This window comes from Ptychodera flava, chromosome 7 (assembly GCF_041260155.1).
Source record: "Ptychodera flava strain L36383 chromosome 7, AS_Pfla_20210202, whole genome shotgun sequence".
Taxonomy (NCBI): domain Eukaryota; kingdom Metazoa; phylum Hemichordata; class Enteropneusta; family Ptychoderidae; genus Ptychodera; species Ptychodera flava.
The window spans coordinates 20,269,856-20,279,634 of record NC_091934.1 but is presented as its reverse complement, the minus strand read 5'-3'; positions in this window follow the sequence as shown (position 1 = coordinate 20,279,634).

Here is a 9,779-nt window from a genome sequence, read left to right as displayed (position 1 = left end):
GTTTGTACTACAGCAGGGCTACCGAAGTTGACATTTTGACTTGATATCGACTAATTCTCGGTGTCTTTCACAGCCGAAATAGCTCAGTTGGGAGAGCGTTAGACTGAAGATCTAAAGGTCCCTGGTTCAAACCGGCGAACTCGCACGAGTTCGGAGAACTGTCCCGGGTTTCGGCAGAATTCTTTTTTCTCATTTGCCGAGAGCATTATCAATTTACCATTGTGTCTCTTGCAAAATTTTCCCCATTTGTAGATAAATTTTTCTAATCTTTCTATTGTTTAATAATCAAAAGTTCGAAAGCGTCTAAAACTATATTCTTTTAACAGTCTACTTTAATATGAATCAATTTAAACAAAATTTATCGTGTAAATAACTTGTTTTTACATTTTGCAGCAACATCTGCTTATGTTTTTCTTGCTGTGTTCGTGTTTCATATAATCTTTTAAAAATGCAGCGAAAATTCTCATTAGCAGTACAAATCTACACTTTAATGCTCACCAATTGTTGGATTGTAAGGGACGAGATTTGAATTTCAACATTACGACAACTACCCTATGTTCAGGGTATGGCAGGCAATATCCGTTTAAGAGTTATGATCAATTAATACCATGTATCAAACTATTTTTATTAAACAATCCTTACCTGTGTCGTGTGTGTGCCTATTACTTTACCCTCGCTATATCTGTATAGTATTTCAAAGAAAACAGTCAATTACATTACATTACGACATGTATATGATAAAGATTAAAAAAGCATAACACAGAAATAGTTACAGACACTACGCGACTGCACAGAGAGAATATCAACGAACGTAGACAGCCAAACGACTGCAAGATTATGATGAAACTATCGTATTTCGTGTCATTCGTGTCCGATTTGTGTAGGTTGTACTATAATAGGGCTACAAAGTTGACTTCTGGATAAGTTTCAACTTAATATCGACAAGTTCTCGATATATTTCAGCCGAAATAGCTCAGTTGGGAGAGCGATAGACTGAAGATCAAAAGGTCTCTTGTTCAAACCGGTGAACTCCAACGAGTCGGAGAACTATCCCGGGTTTCGGCATAATTGGTTTTTTTGTTTTATTTTTTTGTTTTTCGGGGTTTTTTTGTTTTTTTTGTTTTTTTGTTGTTTTTTTTTTCATTTGCCGAGAGCATTATCAATTTACCCTTTGTGTCTCTTGCAGATTTTTTCCTACTTGCAGATAATTTTTTTTCTAACCTATCGATCGTTAAATAATTAAATGTTCGAAAGCGTCTAAAACTATGTACTTTTAACAATCTTCTTCAGTATGAATCAATTTAAACGCAAAATTTTGTCAGGTAAATGACTTGTTTTCACATTTTGCATCAACATCTGCTTACATTTTTCTTGCTGTGTTGAATTTCAAATTATCTTTTCAAAATACAGTGAACATTCTCATTACCGGTACTAATCTACACTATAATGCTTACCCATACTAGTTGGATTGTATTAAACAAGTTTTTAAGGTAATATACGCCTCGAAAGTAAACGTTGACATCTGGATAACAATTTCGACCTTAATGTCGACCAATTCTCGATAACTCTCACAGCCGAAATAGCTCAGTTGGGAGAGCGTTAGACTGAATATCTAAGGGTCCCTGGTTCAAACCGGCGAACTCGCACGAGTTCCGTGAACTGTCCCGGCTTTCGGCATAATTCTTTTTCTCATTTGCCGAGAGCATTATCAATTTACCCTTTGTGTCCCTTGCAGACCTTTCCCTCTTTATAGATATTTTTCTAAGACTATCGATTGTTAAATAATTAAAGTTCGAAAGCGTCTCAAACTCTGTACTTTCAACAGTCTACTTTAGTATGAATCAATTTTAAACACAAAATTTTATCGTGTACATAACGGTTTTCACATTTTTCATCAACATCTGCTCACGTTTTTCTAGTTGTATCGGTGTATATCATTTCAAAATGCCATGAAAATTCTCATTACCGGACCGGATACAAATTTACACTATGATGCTTACCCATAGTGGGATTGTATTTGACGAGTTTATAAGGTAATTGTATGCGCCTCGAAAGTAAAAGACTTAAACTTTCGCTCAAACTTTCCAAAATGAAGCTTTCAACCATTCTCTTACCAATTTAACACTCACAATCGGGGTCAAAGTTCGGAACTAGCGAAACAAATCACAAAACATTTTGCAATATTTGAAGTTCAATGTAGTCACCATCGCTGTGTTAGAGGGGAAGTTCACCGAGGCTGATTTTTCCATATGAAGTAGCTTAGGGGTCGCTTAGTTCGGAAATACCATTTCCGCCATTTAGAACTCGCGCGATTTCGCGGAAATTGCAGAGTAGGGCAATGTATTTTGAATCATGGGGAAAATAGCGCCAAGCTTGGCGCTTTCATCACGTGATATGGCAGGGACCATCTTCTGATGGTCATGGCTTTGTCATTCACTTTCACAGGCTGTGCGTATTTGCATAACTATTGTTTATGTTATACAAATATGCACAGCCTGGGGTAAAATTGAGTGAGTGGAGAGTATTTAGAATGTAGTGGCGGGCAGATCGAGCCGGAAATCGATCGATTTAGCAGACTACCCAGCTAACGAACGCCTGTGTTTGTACAAGAGAAGGACTACCAAAATTGACATTAATTTGGATTACAGTTTCGATTATATATCGACTTATTTTCAGTGCCTCTCACAGCCGAAATAGCTCAGTTGGGAGAGCGTTAGACTGAAGATCTAAAGGTCCCTGGTTCAAACCGGCGAATTCGCACGAGTTCGGAGAACTGTCCCGGGTTTCGGCAGAATTCTTTTTCTCATTTGCCGAGAGCATTATCAGTTTACACATTGTGTCTCTTGCAAAACTATTTGTATATATATTTTTTCTAATTTGTCGATTGTTAAATAATTAAAAGTTCGAAAGTGTCTAAAAACTATATACTTTTAACTATTTCGGTATTAATCAATTTAAGCACAGCAATTTTTATGTCAATAACTTGTTTTCACACTTTGCATCAATAGCTGTCTACTTTTTCTCGCTGTGTTGATAAACTCTATGTGATTACAATTAGTATGCATTTAGGTCACATATCGCATCGACTTCAAGACTTTAACAAACTGCACAACACTGCGGGCTTATATGCAAGGTACATGCTATGGTGACAATAATCGATTTCCATGGCAATTTATAGCGTGCCTTGGGACCTTCATCTCCACGCTAAGTATGATACTCGTAGCCACCTTGGAGTTTAATAAGAATGGCTCTGTTACAATCGTTTTCATGCATTGCAAGACGAGATCTCCTTGTTAGTTCGAGAGGAGGGAGAAGCGTTTGGAATGAAGACAATACTGTAATCAAAAAAGTGAGTCCAAATCCTTAAATGTTGGAGCCGCGTAATGTTGTTCTTTTAATATCACATTATTTCAACATGTCTTGGCATATCAACAAACCTTAAACTTCCATGTAAATATGAAAATTAAAAAAATTTCGATACAACTGCCTTCAATCACTCATAACGATGCGGAACTGATAGTATGATTATGTCGTGGCATTGGTGGAGAAAATATTTACTGTCGATGATTTTCTACTCACGTCATTTTCCTGCTGAATGAAGATAAGTTTGCAATGTACAGCGCCGCCACATTCTCAGGTTCTTGACAGCTGTATATAGAGGGCACCACAAACACGATCCCGTGGTCGAGCTGACGATTTCACTGCTCCACGCTTCAATCGAGAAAAGGGACGGAGCGTATGCTGTCGTGTTCGGTACAAACATCTTACCAGCTGTGAGTATGGCTGGCTAACCGTGCTAGAGAAGACAATCTAAATATTTCCATAAAAATCCTAGATGATAATAATCGGGGTATTATTTCAAACCTATTATAATAACCTTTGGAAACCATGTGTATTTTAGTCATTTCGGATGCGTCTTTCGTTAAGTTGACTGACCGAGAAGTATCTCCACTCCGCAGAAAACAAGACTACAAAATAATGTTTGATGTTTGCCTGACAGCGCCACCACATGGTCCCAAACGTCGTAGACTCGACCATGTCAAAAAGTTGGAGATAACCGTTGCGCTGTAGCAGCATTGTGATTTCACCGAACGATAAAATACTTCGCGGGTAACAAAACACACTCGAAGCTTTACCTCGCGTTCCACTGAAGCGGTTGTTAACCAGTCAAAGTCATTGCCAGTCTCACGTACTTCCGGTTGCCGAGAACCATCAGTCAGAAGACATGAATATTTGATCATTTCAAAAAATGTCTGAGAGAGAGAGGCTCCTTCATTTTATTCATAGCTCAGCAGCACATTAAACCCTTTTAAATCAAAAATAGATTTGACGACGTTGCTTACATTTATGGGTCCACGACTCATAAATAGGTTAATCGTGTTTTACGCTCTACTCCACTTTGATATAAATAGCAGATAATCATCCATGAATGAGTAACAGAATTGAACAAGTATTAATTGTAAATATATCTCGCGGCAACTGACCTTCAGGCAAATTTGTAAAAGTTCGTTATTAGTGCCCCGAGAAAATTTAGAATGAACGAAGACGGTATAAAAATCCGTGTTGATTTAGGTGCATTTATGCCAGCTAGTTCCAGGGCTGTGACTGTTCACATGAACGCATTTAATTTGCAATTCGATCCAATATGGCCCCAAAATAGAAGAAATCAACACGGTTCCCTTCAGGATACAGTGACAGTCGCATGAAAAATGGCATACTCACAAATCCACTTAAAATGTGCACATTTTGTGTTACGATGTGAAAAAAATATGCATAAAAGTACGATGATAAGAAAAGGTTACACCACATATATTAAAATAATGTTTCAATATATTTGTATGCAATGAGCGCTTATTTTATATTTAAAAAGAATGCAAAATCCTGCTTTTGTTTTTATTTGTTTCTATGTTCTTTGAAATCAGATATCAGATTATAAATTTAATTTTGCCTAAATTTTACGAGAATAAGAGCGTGCACATGGCTGATACCATCTTGTTTTACAAATATTGAAATATGTATGATCAATACACCGTACGATTATCACCTTGAAATGTTGTCCAGTCTTTGGCGGCTCGAGATTAAAAGCGATTAAAATGCAAAAATTTACAGCTTTACAAATTTCGTGATTTGTGTATCGTGATGTTGTTAAATATTCTTCGGGACAGGGAGCTTATTCTGATGATGGTAACCAGATGCTACACAGAGATATAACTCCTACATCACGACGTAAAACAAGTGGATGAGCCCCCCCCCCCCCCCCACAAAAAAAATCGGATTCAAAACGAGTCAAGGACCGACTGTGCCCCGTCACATTTAGCGCAATCTACAATCAGTATGAATAAATCATTGGAGAAAAAAAACATAAGCAGAGCTTCCTTGGCAAAAGGCTTCGCTGTGACCCGCAGTCGTGTCCTTGAGTGGCAGACAAGAGCCGTCATTTCATCTTTGCATTCAAACTTACCAGCATCCTATTTACTTTTTATCTTGCCAGCCTTGAGAACGGTGAAAAAAGGCAACATTCGGAGAAGTTTTGTGATTATGCTGCCTGTGGAGGCGTTCATTCAATCACTCAGATAAAGTCGCAGCTTTAAATATACGACTTTTCCGTAGTTTTATTTGAAAGATAAGTTACTCTTGTCACAGCCTTGTAAATGTCAAAGGACTGTTTAACAAAACGCAAAGTCAACCTTTCACAAACAGATCAGGTAAGGAAAGTGATGTATGTCTGGTATCTTTACGAAATGTGTTGCCAAGGAGTCTACAGGAGTTCTGAAAGCCGCAAGAGGGCGCATCTAATACTCAGTTGATTTTTGATAAAAATTGATATTCGCGTTCATGGTTGAGGGTATTTCATGTGAAAAACTGAAACAATAGGCGGTGATATTGTCACTGATACAGCATTGAATCTCAAATGCTGATATTTTTATGTGAACCAACAGCTAGAGTTGACCTTTTTTAACTCTCCACGCATTTTGTCGACATGCCTATATAATAAAGGCCTATTCAGTTCACAGCGACAACACGCTGACCCAAATGCTTGAAAACCGAGAAAGTTACACTGGCCTTTGCTAGGCATGCGAGTTCCGACAGGTAGAGGAACACGGTATTAAACCGTTCTCTACACGTCAAGATGAAAATAGATGGATATACCTATCGCCGTTTTGTCGCAACAAGACGGGCAATCACAAATATTGTTGAAGAAATATCGCACATATTCTATCGCTTCAGATGACAGTTGTGTTAGCACTGTATTGTGGGTGTGGAGATGTTGTCATACCCGCCGCCAACTTTAGATACGACGCTTGATTGGTTATCAACACTGACTAGGCCTAGCTACGCGTTTTCTCGCCGTTACCTTGACATAAATAGCAAGTAAAGCATTCCATCAGGCGAGCTTCTGTTGGATTTCAGCGCCTCTAGGAATTGGATTGTGTTGGCTTTAGCAATATAGCAAAATAAGATCGACCTTCAATTCAAGGACAGCTGCCAACACACGCTGATAATTGAATCGTCTGCGCGCCCACGGGGCAACGGTAAGAACATAAACAATTAAGAGTGGCTGTAAGATTTCGTCAACAAGAAATGTCGCGGGCTGTAACTGGAAGCTGAAAAGGTCAGGCCGACCTTGTGTGAAATTCGATAACACAGGGTCGTGGAGACAAAATAATAATTAGGCATATCTTTGTGGCTGCATTTTTTTTAAGGTTAGGTATATGTTTTTTACCGCAGTGCAACGCAAACACGAATGCTATAGGTCTTTCATATGCACGCCATATCGTCTTCGATAATGTCCATCAGTACGACAGAGCACTTCCAGGAGAGTTAAGTTTTCAGAAAAATATAACAGACTAGGGGAAATATTACTCCTCCGGGAGAAATATACTTTTCCTCAACAAGGTAAGAGGAGTATCGAAGGGTATTGTTGCACTTGAGGGTCTATCGCCGAGAAAACTTTATTCTGTCTGTCTACCTGTTCAGCGCCCGACCCAAAAGTTGTCTACACGAGGAAACATCGTGTGGCGGCAAATACAAAATAATCATATAGAATTTGATTTCAGTACCCGGATCCCCTGACTGTCATTAATTATTCAACCTATCAAAACTCGTACTCAATGTCGTTGGTGAAAGCTCAGACGACTAGCTAGGCGACCACTGTGATGAAAGCAATGTCGTCGACTGTCTCAACAAAGGATTATGATTATATGATGGCAATTAAAAGGAAAAAGTCGACATAATTTCTATGACCATATATCATTCGAAAAGTCAGTATTACAATACTAGTTAATCTATCATTTGCTGAAAGATAGAACCTTAACAAAAATCGCAAGTTTTGATATCATGTTATTTCTTTGAATTTTGGCGAATAAACATTTTAAGTGTAAGCATATCATTGTTTAGTTTTACAGGTACAGGCAAAAATGTGCAAAAAAAACAAAGCTCCTGAGAAATTCAATTTAGCAACGCATCATTTTACATATGTATGTCATCTCGTTCTACTAAATCAAAGGGCGCTAATATTACACTCAAATGTGTCACTGTGCCGTTTCCAAATCGATGCCGGCTCGTAAAAAATCGTTTGATACAAAATTTAGTTGGCGAGAATAACAGAATTTCCGCTGATACAAAAAAACTACCGTGAAATACGGTGCAATTAGAATTATGTTCGTTCTTGTTAGGGCGTTTAATAGCAGCATGTGAAAAGATGTGTTCGGGATATCGATCATGCGATCACAATGGACAAAATCAGTCGTTAAAATAAGCTTTTTGAAAGTATAGTACGCGCCAAAAAGAAACCGCGCTCGCAGCTGATGCCGTCCACAAACTGTGGATTTCGCGCAAAATGTGTGTCAAAAATCCACGTTTATTGTGTTTGTTGAGCATCTTATTAATACCATTGACAGATGTTACCATATTCGATGTTTAACGCTGGTCAGTCGCCGAGGTCAATACTTTTATTGGCGGGATGAAAAGTTAATTGTATTTGCATATAAAAGTGCTACAATTAACTGTACTTTAGAACTTGAAGTTAATTTGGCAATATATTTTTCCCAGTTCCGGTATAGTGGCGCACAATAATGAACATGGTAATTTAGGAAACGCGTGTATGTCTTTGTATCTGTGTCAGGTGATTAATCACCCCGTGTGAACATTTATCTGTGTCAGGGTTACCCTTTGTGCGCTGTGCTCTGTACATGTATCCCGGATTACTGTATTTGTCGTCTGGTAACCGGAAAGTCACGTGGAGAACAGGTCATTCTTCATAACCATAAAGTCTACGTTGAAATGAAAAGGCTCATTTTCATATCAAAACGTTAATTATACACTTTCATTTTATTGAATTCAGTCAGTTAATTGAGGCATGTTTCTCCATGTGGTGCGTATACATAAGAAATACTGCAATTAGATTGTGATCGGTTTACGCTGGAGGTACAGAAGTACGGCATACCGTAGCGCTCTCTCTCTCTCTCTCTCTCTCTCTCTCTCTCTCTCTCTCTCTCTCTCTCTGATACGTACTACGTGAACATTTTTGAGCATCGGTCAAATTTCGGAGACAACTTCTTTGGTTTATGTCTATGATGCAATTCTGCAGGTAGAAAGTTGACGCTGTACTAAGCGCCGCGCATTTGACGCTGTTGAGGAAGTTGCGCTAGTTTAACTCGGGCGCGGAATGGTTCTTGCATGCTGTTGTTGCGCCGGCCCTCAAGCCTCTGTGCCTACACAGTAAATACGCGGAAATCTCGCAGATTTGCTGTACACAGAAATTGTCGCACGGGCAACGAAGCTTTTCTTATCTCATTGAAAATTCACCATAGTCGTGGTTACTGGTAAAATGCAAATCATCTTAGATTGGTTTCATTCAATCTGCCACCATCTTCTTGAAAATGAGCTCTCACCAAATGTGACATATTAGCCTGTGAAGGGGAGCAAGGAATGGTCACATTTTACATAATGACCACAAGAACTTTGATATTTGAATAAAACCCAAATATATTATCGATTCACTATACATTGGAGTATGTGGGGCAAATTATTACATGTAGCATTTCCCCAGACAGACATATACGCTTGATATATATAGATGTACTTGTCTAGAAGAGAGTAATTAGAAGTGCGTATGTGTTCGAGAAAATGAATTTGTAATTTCCTTTAAAAAGTACTATTCAATATAAATGGGGAATAGGGCAAACTGTCAAAAATATTTTCAATACAAAAGTAGCCATATTTGTGAAATTAATTAAATTAGCCTGAATGTATAATTTCAAAGGACATTGTCGGCCTTTCCGGTACCAGAACTGATAGTCATTTCTCATGCCCAACCACTGATTTCCAAAATAGCGCGCAAAAGAACGCACTGTGATCATTGCTAATAGCGACCCATGCAAAGATGAAGAGATTCTCCCGCACTGCATGATTATGCTAATCTGTCTCTGGAATACGGCCATTTGATCTGGAAGAATAGGTCCATGAAAAAACTACGTCCGGTCCCATTCAGTGTGATATCTGTATGATATACATGGAACAAAAAATGGTGGGCTCCCTAACTGTTCTCAGGAATTTATTCGTACCCCCCCCCCCCCCCGACTCTTTTTCTTTTTCGCCAGAAGGAACAGAACCCGAAAACCTGACCAGATCTGTACCTATTTACACCAAAGTCTGCAGTATGTAGATCATGCTGTAAGTTTAATCTTCTGGCTGAATTCGTGGTTTATTTAAGCAATAAAGCACACCCAGCGATGGTATACACGAGATTTTGACCAATTCACTCCATATTTGCAGGA